This window comes from Triturus cristatus, chromosome 6, assembly GCF_964204655.1.
Source record: "Triturus cristatus chromosome 6, aTriCri1.1, whole genome shotgun sequence".
Lineage (NCBI taxonomy): Eukaryota > Metazoa > Chordata > Amphibia > Caudata > Salamandridae > Triturus > Triturus cristatus.
In genome coordinates, this window is record NC_140589.1 from 1,611,340,850 (window position 1) to 1,611,358,399 (window position 17,550).

Here is a 17,550-nt window from a genome sequence, read left to right on the forward strand (position 1 = left end):
GGCTGAGGCAGCTGGTGCGTCCGGTAGAAATTACAGGCGCGCGCAATGCTGACCCTGGGAGTTGCAACGCAACGTGCTGGTCTGGGTCCCGGCGGGCTCCTCTGGACTTCCACACCTTCAAATTGCATTTGAAACCATGGGAAAACAGGATGCTAAATAACCAAAACTTACCTTTGAGAATAAAAGAGCCACGCGACATAGAGAATCCGACTCAGACGCGCTCACGGAGAGTCAGCATGACACGCAGGCGGAGGATCGTGGAGAAGACCTACGGACCCTCATGCTGGAAATGCATTCAAGTCTGCGGAATATTGATACCAAGTTGAATACCCTTACAGCGCAGTAGCACTCGGTCAAGACCCAAGTTGCGACACACGAAACCCGCCTCGATGTCCTGGAAAACCGAAACACCAATTTCCATGACTTTCAAGTGTAAACTAAGGAACAACTGCTGAATATGGATAAAATATTTGGAATAATTAGAGCCAAGAACGAGGATTTAGAGGCGAGGTCACGCACAAAAAATCTCCGCATCACTGGTATCCCGGAAACGACTGCCATATCCAAGATGGAGACCTTTATAGCGGACCTGCTTCATGAACACTTCGACCCCCACTTATCCCCTGTCTTTGCGGTGGAGAGGGCGCAGAGGTCGCTGGGACCGAGACCTCCGGTGGGAGCAACACCTAGGCCTATCTTTGAGAAGCTCCTGAACTACCAGGACAGAGACCTTATACTACGGCTAGAAAAGGGTCAAATTTCACATAAAGGCAATACTATATTGTTCTACCCTGACTTCACTCCGGCTGTGCAGGCGGCACAGCGCGATTCCTACCTGCAAAACGTATCCTACTCCAGGCACACATTCCCTACTCCTTGCTGTATCCTGCCAAGCTCAAGGTCTCCCATGACAGCACGGCTCACTACTTCACCGATGCGAAATCTGCTTTGAAATTTGCCAAGCATGTTGGTGAGAAAAGAAATAAAGACGCCCGGGGACCTGAGATTTCCGCAGCCGATCGTCTCAGTGACAATGACTGAAATGGTACTGCTCCAACGGAAAGGGCAAATTTACATATCCTCCCTGCGTCACAGACCGGTCGTCACACTAACTCATTCACACACGCATTCATTGGTGGGGCCCATAATACCAACACTCATATGTCTCACTTCGAATCTGCACACAGGAGGAAAGGAGTGCTGGACATGCATGCATTCTGGTGAAAGTACCTCCCTCCCGGCCTATGGTTCCCAAACTCACCAATGTTTTCCTTCCTGGATTGTATTGCTGACATATAAGGCATCTCTGACAAAGGCTCTCAGCTACAAGCCGGAATTTTGCATTATACCAGGTGTGTTTGAAAAGTCTGATCATGGCATCCCTACCCACATGTGCTTGTCCATGGTACATCCGTGCCATGGTAGAGATCATGCTGTCAGGCATTACTGGTCTTCCATCCCGATAAACCCAAACTCTGTCTGCCTTTCGTGGTGCACATCCTGATTTTATCCACTGTTTCCTTTCCTCTTCTCCTCCCTCTTCCTGTAACTGTCTCACTTCTTCCCAAGTATTCACAGTGTTAGTAAAGAGTAAGGGACATGAGTTAATTTCCTTTTCCGGATTCCGATTTACAGAATTTTGGTTTTGCGCACAATACTGCGCCATGTCATTTGCAAACTCATTCCCAGCTGACACATAGTCCGTACCCTTTGAATGGGCTGCGCATTTTACAACAGCAATCTGTTTAGGCAGCTGTCTTGCCTCAAGCAATTTGCCAACCACTTCCGCATTCCTTATAGGAGTTCCACTTGATGTCAAGAACCCTCTTTGGGACCAGATCTGCCCAAAATCATGCACCACTCCAAACCCATACTGACTATCAGTAATCACAGTTATTCGCAGATTCTTTCCCAACTTGCATGCTCTTGTTAATGCAAACAATTCAGCAACTTGAGCTGATCTCACTCCTTTCAGGCATGACGCTTCCAATACAGCTGCTCCAGTACAGACCGCATATGCTGCACTTAAAATTCCTTCTTCCATTCTCAGACATGACCCAGCCACAAACATCACATAGTCACTACTTTCAGAGGCACATCTTTTATATCCGATCGGGGCTTAGTGCAAAAATCAAGCACTTCCAAACAATTGTGATCCACTTCATCCTTCACCTCCACATTCCCAGCATCAGGTAGCAATGTTGAGGGATTTACATTCAGACACCTCACAAGGCTCACATTCGTAGCACCCAGCATGACTTTCTCATATTTAGTTAGACGACTGTGCGTCATGAACTGCGTGTGGTTCCTTGTTAAAAGGATCGCAACGTCATGGGGCACAAACACTCTAACAGGGTATCCCATCACAATTCCTTCACTCTGTTCCAAACTCTTACAAGTAGCAGCCACTGCTTTCAAACAACCAGGCAACGCTATAGCTACAGGATCCAATACAGCTGAAAAATATGCAATTGGTCGTCTCAGTTTTCCATGTTTCTGGACTAACACAGAAAGTGTACACCCATCTCTTTCACTGCAATAGAGCTCAAACTCTTTTTCATAGTCAGGCATTCCAAGTGCTGGGGCTTCACACCAGCTATCTCTCCATTGTTTAAATCCCTCATCTCCTCTTTGTTTAATTCAAGGGGGTCTTTCACATCACTCTTTGTCAGGCGTACCAGAGGTTTTGCAATCAGTGAGAAGTTGCTGATCCACTGACGACAATATCCAACCATTCCAAGAAACATTCTCACCTCTCTTTGAGTCATTGGTGCTCTCATTCCCTTTATTATTCTGATCCTGTCTGCAGTCACCTTTCTCAGACCTTTCTCAGTTTTATGACCAAAATATTGTACTTCTTTTTTGCAAAATTGTTATTTCGATGGGGATACTTTAAGTCCTCCATCCGCCAAATGATTCAGTAATGCAACTGTATCTACCACACATGCTTCTCGAGTTCTCGATGCCACCAATAGGTCATCGATGTATCGCACTAGTACTGAGCTTTCAGGCATCTTTAAATCTTCCAGGGATTTCTTTAGAATCTGATTAAATATCGATGGACTTTCTGTATATCCCTGTGGGATTCGGCACCAGAACGCAAAAATCTGTTGGCTGTCAGGGTGCAATGGGATAGAAAAGAAATCGTGACACAGGTCAATGACCGTGTACCATTCTGCATCATGGGGAATCTGATATAGAATCACTGAAGGATTTGGTACAATGGGACAACAGGATAAAACTATTTTATTCACTTTTCTCAAATCTTGCACTATCCTGAAAGTTCCGTTAGGCTTCTTCAAACCCATAATTGCTGAATTACATGGACTGCTCATTATTTCTCTCAAAATTCCCTGTTCAATCATTTTGTCTATCACCAGAGAATTATTTCCGGTGTTAATTTATACTGGGGAATGTTTGGGTAGCTCACTCCTTCTTTTACTGTTATTTTCACAGGGTCTACTTTTTTCATCAATCCTATATCTTCTCCTGTGAAATCCCACACTTCAGGTCTCACTGTTTTCTTTAATTCCTGAGGCAATTTCTCTGGGTCAAATACAGCAAATGCCTCAGTGATTTCAGGTTCCAGATTAGCCATTGTCATTGTATACAGTACATCCTCATCAGGAGTTTCAAAAGCTATGCCACCAGGGGTACAGAAAATCGTACAGTTCATCTTACACAACAAATCTCTCCCTAACAAATTCACAGACCTAGTATCGCATCCAATAAAACGATGCATATCGGTAAATTTCCCTATTTTGACTTTTACAGGCTCAGTCAGATAAGTTTTTAACTGTCTATTTGAGACTCCAACTACTTGGATTGTGTCACCCGAGAGAGGAAGATTTTTAATGTCAGCTGATCTAACAGTTGAACGTGTAGCACCAGTATCTACTAGGAAAGTAATGTTCTCGTCATTTATCTTTCCGTCCACAAAAGGTCCTGTCTGGTCTACTTCTAGAATTGCGCCAAGTACGCACTTCCCTTCCTCTCCTTGGCACCGTCAATAACTCTCTTCTGACTCACTCTCATCGTGCTGCAGCCAATACTGCGAAACAGCACTAGCATTCAGTAGCTTTGTTACCTGTTCCTCGGTGTAGAATCCTGTCTCATTATTGTATCTCTGAGGATTTATGCTCTGTGGAAAAGGTGGCTTTGGCACCTGACACTGTTGGGTCACAACCTGCTGCTGTCGCGGCGGTTGACAACTCACCTCATTCTGCACCTGTGGATTCAATGAGGCATTATCGCTATTAGCACTCTGGGGCAATTTACACTCGGCTTTTCAATGCCCTAATTTTCCACAATTATGACATGGCCATTTCTTTCTCGCTTCATCTAAGCTAATTTGTCCCTTTCCCTTTCCAATATTAGGTTTTTGTCTCACTTGGCCCATGCCATTTGCCTGTTCAGTCAGCTGAGCCTCTTGTCTCTCCGTTACCTTAACCTGTGCCCACATGGCCTTGTCTTTCAGCTTACGTTGTTTTGCCTCAATTTCATCACTAAAATATTTTGCATGTCTCCATACTTCATCTATCTTTTTATTTTGCCAATCCGCTGCATGCTGTTTAATCATTTCGCTTACTTCAGGTCTTAGACCATAAACAAATCGATACACAAAATGACTCAAATCCTTCTCACTCAATTTCTCTTCACCACTGTATTGTTTAAAGGCTAACAGCAACATTTCATAATAGGCATGGACAGATTCCTTAACTTCTTGGTGAGTTCTATCAATTTTTACCCAATCAGTTTCTTTTGGTGGTACTTTGTTTTTCAGAAAAGTAATTACTTGTTCATACTTTCTCATTACCTCCAGATCAGGGGCTCCCGTTTTAGGATCCCTAGGATATTCTTGAGTAGGCCAACCTACTGTAATTTTACATTCAGCCCATAGATCTGCCGGTACAATGATATCGAAAAGACCATTCAAATCAATCAACAATACTTTGGATAATTTAACAAACCTTTCTACCTGTCGATACCATTCCACAGGCTTTTCCCTGAGCCTGGGAAAATCATTGGTAAATCATAAAATGTCCTGTCTAGTCCATGGAACATGTACATAACCTCCTCCGGGAATCTCCCTCATAGGGAATTCCGTGACTACTGTCAACTTTTCTCTTACCAGAAATGCCGAAAAAGTCTTATCTGTTGTGTCCTCTCTCTTCCGAAACCACCTACTTCACCCCATTTTCTTAGCAAGGCAATCAATTCTTTAATTTGAGTCAATCTTCCTGCAGTATTCAGATTTTCCATATCTTTTTCAGAGAAATCTACTCTATATGGCTCTGTAATGATTTTATTTTCTCAAAATCAATGCCCATTTCACTTGCCATTTCTTCAAGTTTCTCATGCAAACTCCTCGCTCTCCAAGTTATACTTTTGCAAAGAAACATTAGCTCTTTATCCTGATATGCCTTTAATTTTTCAGTTGGAATAGTCCCTACTATTAATTCCTCCAATGTTATCTTTAATTTTGCCACATCTAAAGGTTGAGGTTCTGTATCTTTTCGCTGTAAACTCCTTAACCAATCGCTCAATTCATCACAAGTGGGACCTACAGGAATTGTTTCATTTCTAACTCGCTCCGTGCTTCTTTCTGGGGTCTCTGGTGCTGATTCAGTTGTCATCAGTGTCTTACTTGCTGGACTTTGATTCATTGTCAAATCTTTAGGTGTACTTAATCCCGATGCTCCTACTAATTTTCCCCATGGATTCTCTCCGGGTCCGCTTCTTTCTGTCTCAATTTGTTTATTACTATGGTAGGGAACTGTTAAATAATGTTCACTATCCTTCTGTTTATCAAAAACAGGCATTACTGGCCCTATGGTTACGGGTACAGTTACGGCTTCCATGTTTATAATTAACTCTCTAATTTTCTGTTAGTTCCAGAGTAGTCCTAGCTAGTTCGGCTGAATTTTCATTTTCAATCCTGACAGGCTGTGCTATTTCAGAGTCTCTAAATGGATTATTTTTCCCTAAATCAGGTGGCGTTTGCTCAAACCTTTTATTTCGCAGGGTTTCTTTTACTGGTGCACTCGGCGTCAGCAACGTAGAATTCGGTTGATACGTGGAAGGATTTTTATAAAACATGTCCTCTAGCACATCATCCACCGACTCATTCACACCATACTTGTAACTTTCTGACCCTGTATGGTTTCTCTTCTCTGTACACTTTCTGCCACTTGTCTCTTCAGTATTTCTCAATGGAAACATTCCATCCGTCATGTTTGCACTCCGCCATCTCCTCATCCTGTCATCATGACTTTCCTGCCCACACGGTCCACCAAACATGTAATTATAACTTCTGCCACTCTGCTGCCGTTCTCTTTCACACATCGCTTCATCCCACTCCATCAAAGCCTCAAACTGAGTAGGTCTAGGTCTCGGTTCTAACCTCATCATTCTTTCTCTTAGGTTCCTTAATACAGCTAAACTGAACGAACCACCTTCTGGAAATGCTAGAACTCCATCTTCTTTTGTATACTTTGCCCAATTATCTAGCCAAATACATGTATGGTATCCATATCTTGCTACCATAAAGGATGCAGGCGATTTCGGTGGAGGAAGTAGCTGTCCTTCCCTAGTCACAATTGGCGCTTTTTTTTTTTAATAGGCTTTTAATTCTCCCAAACCATGACTTTTTCTCCTTCTCTGGTGGATCATAATACATAATTTTTATTTTTATTTTAGTCCTGTATCACTATACTTCTCGAATCGCTTCTCTACGACTATTCTGTTTGCTGTCCAATCCCAACGCGACTCACACTAACGCACTAATCCGGAGCGTCTGCGTCACTCTGTAATTCTACAATCCCAGCGCGACTCACACTAACGCATCAATCCTGAGCATCTATGTCACAGTGGCAATTCTCCACTCCTAGCGCGGCTCACACCTCCGCACTAATCCGTACTCGTCTTATTTCCCTGCAACTGGCCAATCCCAGCGCAGTCTCTCTGACGTCAGTTTTTCTCGCTACTCCTGTTTCTGCTAACCCCTCCTTTACAAAATTTATCGGCAAACCTCCCTTACGTTCTCTTCAATCAAACATCTGTTAGTACTGACATAAAACTCCACCATTGCCTGTTCCGCTAAACCAAAGAGATAGTTTTGTTCATTTATACAAGAATTCTGTATTTCCAGTAGGCAGCACTTACCTCTACCCTACCACAGAATTATTCAGTTTTGCCGATAAAGTAGCACTTACCTCTACCTTACCCTTCTAACAAGCAAAAAGGCTAACCGTTTATCTGGGGATAAAACACATGTGGAGACTATACTGCTCCTGAGAATTAAGGGCAGAGTTTCACGAGAGAACCTGTTGGTATTTCACCCACGCACTTTCACACAGAAAATGTCCCTAACGATAACACACGACAATGATACCAACTCGAAACCAGACAATGCTTTGTGCGACTTCACTTGCCACACATTTCCCCGTGTACCTACAGGGCAACCAGACAATACACCGTGCGACTTCACTTGCCACACGTTTTCCCCGTGTACCTACAGGGCATCCAACTTCCTACATCCCGGAAGTCTTCAAAAACAACATAGAACGTGACGCGACTCAACATAGAATGTTAGAACATAAATCAACAAACAATCAATAATCAATCATCAATAATCAATAATCACCAAACCAATGCAATAAAACCATAACTCTGCTACCAGTAAAATTGCTCCAGCAGAAAGGGCAAATTTACATAACCTCCCTGCGTCACAGACCCGTCGTCACACTAACTCATTCACACACGCATTCATTGGTGGGGTCCATAACACCAACACTCATACGTCTCACTTCGAATCTGCACACAGGAGGAAAGGAGCGCTGGACATGTGGGGTACCTTATTACCTATAGGAGGACACTCTTTACATTATAGACATTATATACATCAGCACCTATAGAATCCTAACTTTTAACATCAAGGCACTCCACCGCTTGGTCGATGGACCAATTAGTTGGACTGGTTGATGGTGATTTTGAACCAGCTAAAACACATTTAAAGCTTCGGAACCTTTCAATTAATCAATACCTTATTAAAAGAATCACAGACTCATTTTCTGTTAATTAATGCTTGGTTTATCTAATTAATTCACTTCCATTGGCATTGTCATAACTGTAATCAAATCAGAATTTTCAATTCATCTCTTTAATACAAATTTACATACAATTATATTTACCTAAAATTTTGACACCGGTGACCATTTCCCGAAAACCCGTCAGCCCTGCATAAATCAAGAATTCCTTCTTGTAAAACCATCCAGTCAAATGCAGGTTAAGACCCAAATAAGTCCGGGAAAGTTCTTTTCGCTCAGCACGATACAGTCCCAAAGGTAGTCCAGGGACCAGACAATCGCGCTATCAAATCGAACTCCACACGAACAGTCACCAATGGAGAACACGGTATCGACTTTTTTTCCTACTCAATAACCCCCTCTTTTATATCCTTTCCCCCTACTTCTAGACAAAATATGCAACAATTCTTACAGGCAGCAGTAACCTGATTGGCTAAATCCCCCTGAATTTGCAAGAAGTGGTGACTTTCCCAAGAGTTTTTGTTTCCCATGGGACAGGGTATGACATGTCTCAAAATTGTAAGTTTTCCTCTGGTTCTCAAGCGAAAGTTCCGAAGTAACAACATGTAGACCTCAGGGTACAGGTCACCATTCTATTTTCAATCATTCACACTAGCTGAGTCCTGGTAATCACGTTCCTATCCTTGACAGTCCTGGCAATCCTCCACGTTCCGATCCTTGACAGGAAACACGTAGTCTTAAGGTTAGAGGTCGCCTGGAGATCTTCAGAGCCATCCAAGTCTGCACAGTAGGCATCGCGCTCAAATGATGGTGGCCTAGTAGGTCCGAATGCCAACTTAAGCAAAGATAAACATAAAAATAATTAATATACGGAAATGAAGATTCTAATGTTTAAACCCACACTAATCCCAATATATATTAGTATTTTCCTAGCTCTTTGCAACATTTAAAGCAATAATACTCACCATTCCGCAATACCAGGAGAACAAACTATTACAAAAAGCGACATAAATCATGCATTTCTCTATTTCAACACTTCCTACGGTTAGTTGGCGTACCACAGTTAATTATTGGAACTCTTAGCCATGCAATTGGCATTTTAGTCCCACTTGTATCTTCTGTTTATTTAGGTGATTAATAATAACACTACAAACAATTAATACAGGTTAATATTTAGAATGATTACGTAATTAATATTTTCCTGCAAAATAGAGAAGATATACAAAATGTCGTTGTACCTGCTCCACCAGTACTGTACTGCTATAAAGCCTGGATGCTTGGCTGTGTTACGATGCAGGCTTGAGTGATTTTGTGTTTTGAGCTGCAATAGCCCTTGATCTCCACAGTTTGTTTAGAGTTTGATCTGTTGACATGGTCTCGCAACACACTCCGCAGCACTCCTGGCCACCCTGTATGAACAGGGTAGTTTACCGGACTCGCTGCACCCCCATGGGAGATTTCCCCTGCACGGATATGTACCTACTGTTCCTTTGTTCATTTTGGGGGGGGTATTCTGCAACCTGATTGGGGGTTGGAATGGGTGGTGGGTGGAGGGGGGTGATTGGTTTCTTGTTCATTGCCAGTATGATTGCATTTTGTTGTCTGGGCTGCACGGTTTGGATCGAGACAATAACGCGCTGCCATCGCTCACGCTCTTTTCTTCAGTGTACATTGTATACCACCACGCCAACACACTGAATGTTCTCACATGGAACATTAGAGGTCTGAAAGATGGTAGGAAGTCTAGACTTGTGCATGCTTATTTATCCCGACACAATATCGATGTCTGTATATTGCAGGAGACACAATGTAACACCATCCCTGCGACTCAGACATAACAGGTGGGGCTATGTGTACTCCTCCATATACTCTAATTTTTCCCGGGGAGTGGCCATGCTGGTTAGGAGGGGTTTGGACTGGTGGGAGGGTGAAATTCACGGGGACCCTGAGGGCAGATACCTCCTCATACGGGGCACATTAGGTGGAGTTCTCCTAGTCATTGTAGCGGTGTATGGCCCCAACGTAGATTCCCCCGATTTCTTTCAGGATCTTTCGACCAGGGTTAGAGCGATTGGTTGTAGTACAATTCTATGGGAAGGGCAATTTTAATGTCATCTTAGACGATGCGGTGGATAGGAGGGGAGCGGCCCGATCCTTTCATCCTGCTGCTGGCGCCGCCTTGAATGCTATAATCTCTGACGGAGACCTAGTTGACATATGGCGTCGGAGACACCGCTTGGTCCGGGAGGGTACCTGTATCTCTGACCATCATAGTGCTTGGTCCCGGTTGGACTTCTGGTTGGTCTCACGAGATGTAGCCTCTTGGACCTCTGAAGTCTTGCACTTACCACGTTCCTTATCGGATCACGCACCTTGTCTGTTGAAATTGGCACTCCCAGACACATGTCCCCGAGCATTCTCCTGGCGTCTCCCACCACACGCCCTGTTGGACGAGGCTTTTAAGGAGGAAATCCAGATGGATATTATAGATTACTTCACTCTCATTGTCGGCTCTGTGGCTACTGAGGCCTCTCTCTGGGAAGCGTTCAAGGTGCTTATTAGGGAACAGTGAATAGCCTGCCAGGCGGGAGTCTTAAAGGCCATTAGAGGCACACTTGCCTCACTGGAGGCCCAAATCCGAGAACTTGAGGAGCAATTTTTCTCCACGAATGAGCCTGCCACTATGGCTCTCCTGAAGTCTAAGTTGTTAGATGATGAAGTGGAGGCACAACGTGAAGTTAAATTCCTAGGGAAGTATGCGGAGGCACGAAGGTACGGAGAGGATGATAGACCGGGAAAGACATTGGCCAGTCTGATCCGTCCTCCCAGATCCACTGTGTACATCCACAAATTGCTCACCGCACAGGGGACTGCTGTCAGAGGACAGACAGATATTTTGAATGCATTCTCCATGTTTTATTCTCAGCTTTACACCACCACCCAGGAAACGTGTCCTGAGGGAATGCAACCTTTTCTCGATTCATTGGAACTAGATTGGTTCCATCAATGCCACAGAGATTATATGGACTTCCCGTTTACCGTGGAAGACGTCGCTCAGGGCATATAAAGTTTACTGCTTGCCAAGGCACCTGGGCCTGACGGCTTGACCACCTCCTTCTAGAAAACATGCGTGAAGGAGCTGGCACCTCGACTGTTGGCTTTGTATGAGGAGGCCCAAAATGATGATGTATTACCTCCGTCCATGAGGGAAGCGATAATTATCACCCTATTGAAACCCGGTAAGCCAGAAACTGAGCTGGATTCCCAATCGACCGTTATCCATGATAAACATGGATGTTAAAATCCTTGCCAAGTAACTTGCCAATAGGTTGCAACCCTTGCTTCCCATCATTGCGTGCCCGGACCAGTCAGGATTTATTCCTGGACGATCGACCTCCCACAACTTGCGGACAGTCTTCTCAGTGCTGCACTACCTACACCCTGATGTGCGAGCCGCAGTAGTTTTCCTAGACGCCACCAAGGCGTTTGATACGCTCGAGTGGCCATATCTATTTTCTATATTAGGTCGCATGGGGTTTAGCCCGCTCTTCATCAATCTCATTTGGCTGCTCTATACACAGCCCACTGCCCGCATTAGGGTGAATGGCCTGCTCTTGGAACCCTTGCCCATCACACGAGGCACTAGGCAGGGGTGCCCCCTTTCCCCCTTGCTTTTTGCAATCGCGATGGAACCCCTGGCTGCACGTATCAGGCAACATCACACGGCTCGGGGTGTAGGGTTTTGCACCAGGAGCTTCCTCATTTCGCTTTATGCGGACGATGTCACCCTTTACATTATAGATCCCGAGGTGAACTTGGACCCCATTTTAAGGGAATTTATCTGTTTCGGGGGCCTGGCTGGTATCTGTATTAACTGGGCAAAGTCTGTGATATTTCCACTTACAGATGGCACACCTCAGATGACCTCTGAATTCCCTCTGAAGTGGGAGGCCGAGGCGGTCAAATACTTGGGCATATGGCTCAGTCGTGACTCGCAGGAGATATGGAATCTCAATTACGGGCGCGCCGTCACATGGTTGGAAGAGAAGGTTAAAATATGGTCTAGGCTTCCATTATCCTTGGCAGGGAAGATTGCGCTGGCTAAGATGGTCGTCCTACCGAAATTTTTGTATTCATTTGTTAACATCCCGCTCCCTCTCACGCAGCATTTTTTCCAGACCTTGAGGTCACAGCTGGTCTCCCTGGTGTGAGCGGGCGGACAGGCCAGAGTCTCCTGAGATTTATTGACACTCCCGTTGAAGCAGAGAGGGTTAGGGGCTCCGGATATGCAGCTCTACGCACTTTGCGCTCAAGCTCAATTCCTGCACTACTGGGTTCACCCAACACCCTTCCAACGCCACATAGCAGTTGAGATCGACGCGGTGGCGCCGGTTCCCCTCAAGGTGGCACTTTATCAGTCGTCACGACGCCCTCGTGGTGACATCGATACCTCTGAGACACTACGTTGGGCATGGGACGAACTGCGCAAGAGAGCGAATATTCCGATATTGTACGCCCCATCCATTTCACTAGCACACAACCCAATGCTGCCTTGTTTTCAAGACGGTATCGGCAAGACAATGGCACAAAAGATGAACCTACATACTTCTGTGGACCTGTATCCGGGAGACACTTTCAGCCCCCCACCGGTCGCAGCTGAGGGACAGGAGGTACCATTTGCCGAGCTGTTCTTATATCATAAACTGCGTGCAGCCTGCCGGTCCCTTTGTTAGGGGTTTCCCGACGGCCCCACCACCCTTGCCTGCATTGGAGAACCTGTTGCGCTCTCCATCTCCCCGTAAACTCATTACATGTCTTTACACACACATGCAAAACACCGCCCCGCTGGTGAAACCCTGAGTCCTCCAATGGTGGAATGCCGAGCTTCCTACTCCGTTAACTGAGGCTCAATGGTCCTTCTGTTTTGGCCAACTTACTGAACTCACCCCTAACTACAGGCTTCGCTTAATTCATTTAAAATATTTACATAGATTTTTTTAGGACACCTGTTGGTTTGCATCGTATGGGGCTCAGGGACGATGAAAGTTGTTGGCGATGCGTGTTCACTCCAGACTCTTTTCTCCACATGGCGTAGGATTGCCCAAAACTTGCCTATTTTTGGTCCACTATTTTTACATCATTACATCAAATTATCGGGGCGTCACTTGCGCCATCCCCCCATGCTGGGCTTACTGGGCTATGTAAAATACACTCCACCTAAGATGCACAAATTACATGCCCTTCTCCTGCTATTTGCTAAACGACAGGTTGCCGTCAACTGGGGGAAGAAGAGGGCGCCATCCTTTAAAGGGTGGATCAGAGATGTCACATATGGTCATACACAGCTGAGCCTGTTTTGGGAACTCATGCCCCCTACTTCAAGACCGCGTGATATCTGGGAACCATTTATAGGTTGGGCTCAGGAGCAACAGCGACTGACTGCAGAAGCACCGACAGGTGAAGCCCCGCTGGGTAATTCGTCGTGATTTGGTAATGGTTTTATTCTCTTTTGCGTCTGTCTACTCCTAGGACCGGCATGCATGGTGGGATATGGAAAACGAGTGTTAGACCCTACATATGATGTTCTGTACTGTTTCTTCTTCATGGTTCGAAGAAAATGGTTGTGCACAGATATGCTCTTTTCTCGGTGTGGGTGTATGGATCGCGGCTTGGCCAAAACACTGCTTTGTAATTTAAGAACTGTATTGATTCCACCTCCTGACATATATTGCTAACATACTGGCCTGTTGTGTAGTATGTTTTGTGTTTTTCAAAATGTCAATAAATACAATTAAAAAAAAAAGAAACAATTCCAGTCCAACCCACATAATTCCACTCCACACCACATATATCCACTCCACGCCTATCTAAAACACAAGGGTAAAAGACATTGTCATTTACAGCGCCAATACCGCTAACTCTCACAAATGTGAGAATAATTTTCACTGCAAATGCGTGTTTTACTTTCAATAATGCTGCACTCCAGCCATGCTACTACACAGCATTGCTTAAAAACATACACAAATAACTCTTTGCCAATCCTTGTTTTAATTGGCACAGGCACAGAAATATAATGCAGGCTGGTGGTATGCCAGTAAGGTGGCACCCTTATTATTGTATTTATATAATGAAAGAATCACTGTTGTTGCACTTACAGTGCCAGTTACGTGTTTTGAAAACAGATTTGTAAATTGTTCATTGTATACATCCAAAATGTTTTATTGCTCCATTTCCCTCTCTTGGTTTTTTTCATAGCCTTCTTTCTATCTGTCACACTTTAATATTTCTCCTGTATTGATGTGTTTTATCCTTTTAGGTTTTTTAATCTCTGACATTCTTTCCCTTCTCAGTCATTCTCTCTCCTCGTATTTTATTTTACAATCTGATTCCATCTCTTGTGAGTGTAATTGTATTTATATAGTGCTTACTACCCCTGATAAGGCAGTGAAGCGCTTTTCGGCAAGTTAAAACCCTACTCTGGAATTCAAAAGGATTTGTGGTGAATTTGTAAAGGGAAATATGAACATAGAATCAGTATTAGCATTAGTACTGGGAGATATGAGTTAATTTGAGTGGAAGACATGTGAGTCTGTTAGTTGGATTGAATAGAGTAACGGAGGGATAGAAGAGGGAAGACAATCAGAAGTGTTAATTGGGATTATAGTAGGAAATTGAGTTCTGGGATGAGTAAATGAGAGCTGGAGGAGGGAAGAGCCTGTAGAAAGGCATAAGGGAGGAAGAATCGGAGTACAAAAATGAGTTTTGGGATGAGTCAAAGGAGAGATAATGAGGGAGAATTTTGTAGGGTTGTTTAGGAGATCATAGTAGTAAACTGATGTTTTGAGTGAGTGAGTTGGTGAGGAGGAGGAAGGAGTTGTAGGGTCCTTCTGGTGCCCGCAGCCCAGCATATTGTCATCAGGGACAGGGATGTCGTGCCCCAGGTTATGAATGATTATTGTAGCGCTATGCAGCTGCATCTTTCTCATTGCACTCAATACATGTTTCCAAGACAACTGACCAGGTGTGGCTTCAGAGAAAAATGTTTGCTGTGCATTGGACTAATTTGACACACCTACCACTTGTTTAAAAAACGACCAATATCCTACTCCTTGGATGAAAGGTGGACTAGTAAGAAGGGACTACTTACAACTTATTTTAATAACACACAGAGCACTTAATAGGTCCAGGTGACCATTTCTGATAATAAATGAATGAACTATAATCGTGTTTTTTAATTTATCAGCACAGGGTCTGAGTCCACTACAGAGACTATCATCCTATGCCAGGCTTTAAACATGTTTATCTATGTATTTTGTTAACATCATCCAAATAACCTTTATAGCATGGGTTAACTTCTATGCATGTTAATAGTAAATAACTGCTAGAAATTAAGGCTGAGTACTACTAATATATTTTTTAAGTGGCCAAATAAATGTCTTTGTAGTCTTTAACCATAGGGGATTAACCTTGTAGCCTGCTTCATAATAAAGAATCAAAGCAACATAACTCTGAAACTGTTGAACGAAGTGGGAGGTTGCGGATAAACAGTATGTAATATTTCCACAAATTATAACATTTGGTCAGGTAGTTCCTTTGCGCATCCTACGACTGAACTATTATGGGTCCTACACTATTGTTTAATGGCATTCGATGCTTTTTTTCTTCATTCTGGAAAATACAGGCATTTGTGATATTGATGCAGTGTGGAATCCAAAATCCTCACCCTCCGTCACAGACCAAAGATCTCACTAACACATTCAATCCATACATTCACTGGTGGGGCCCATAACACCAACATTCACTCATCATTGGTCTGTCTTTCTGAGAGATGATGGTTCCATACGCTGACATGAAAGGAAATACCTTTAACCTAAAGAGCAATAAATCTACATAACCCTATTCATTTTATTCATCCTAATTCCAACTTTAGATATCCCTTTCATATGGCTTCGATGGATACGTTAGTTGCTGATAGGGTGATTTTCTAATTCTCTATTTTAATTTTAATTAATACATTCCCTATAAATAAACAACCCAACCCATTTAGGTGCCGATTCCGATCCTGTAAAACCCGGGTCCGAACCGTCGGACGGAACGTTTTCTCCGTCCGACCCGTACCCGGGAAAAACACCTTACAAACCCGCAAGTACGATTCGTACAGAAACACCATTTCCGTACGAATCGTAAAAAACACCGACCGGCAAAAAAATACATACAAATCGGATCCGGGACACCGCGGACGTGACGTCCGGACGGAGTCAGGCAGCGTTTCACGAATCAGCAAGTACGATCCGTGCCCACGTCACTCCGCACAGATTATATTTTACGGCCGGGAAATCAGGACGATGCGTAGAAGGAGCACCTGTACGCGACGGACAGCCATGGACCCCAACCTACGTGTCATCCCGGCCCTCATAGCAGTCCACCTGGTGTACAGGAACCGACGCAGACGCCGCAGAAGGCCAGAACAACACCCAGGGGCAAAGGGGGGGGCAGGGGCAGGAAACATAACCCCCACCCAAGTTAAAAATCATACATGCCCTGTACATACCTGACCCCCAGGGCCTGGTCACTTCGGGGGGCTGGGGCGTCTCCACCAAGGCCTGCGTCCGCCACAACGGAAGTCGACATGGACGCGAACCGGCAACACAACAATTGTGGTACGCACCGTACCCACGCCTTAAGAGCATGGGTACGGGTCGTACCACGCCCACCCCTATGTCACCCCAACAATGGCGGTACGGCCCGTACCCATGTCCCAAAGGCATGGGTACGGGCCGTACCACCATTGTTCGGGTGATGTAGGGGTGGGCGTGGTACGACCCGTACCCACGCTCTTAAGGCGTGGGTACGGGCCGTACCCCTACGGCACTCCAACAATGGCGATACGGCCCGTACCCATGCCTTTGGGACGTGGGTACGGGCCGTACCGCCATTGTTGGGGTGATGTAGGGGTGGGCGTGGTATGACCCGTACCCATGCCTTTGGGACGTGGGTACGGGCTGTACCGCCATTGTTGGGGTGACGTAGGGGTGGGCGTGGTACGACCCGTACCCACGCTCTTAAGGCGTGGGTACGGGCCGTACCCCTACGGCACCCCAACAATGGCAGTACGGCCCGTACCCATGCCTTTGGGGCGTGGGTACGGGCCATACCGCCATTGTTGGGGTGACGTAGGGGTGGGCGTGGTACGACCCGTACCCATGCCTTTGGGACGTGAGAACGGGCCGTACCGCCATTGTTGGGGTGACGTAGGGGTACGGCCCGTACCCACGCCTTAAGAGCGTGGGTACGGGTCGTACCACACCCACCCCTACGTCACCCCAACAATGGCAGTACGGCCCATACCCACGTCCCAAAGGCATGGGTACGGGTCGTACCACGCCCACCCTTACGTCCCCCCAACAATGGCGGTACGGCCTGTACCCATGCCTTTGGGACGTGGGTACAGGCGGTACCGCCATTGTTGGGGTGCCGTAGGGGTACGGCCCGTACCCACGCC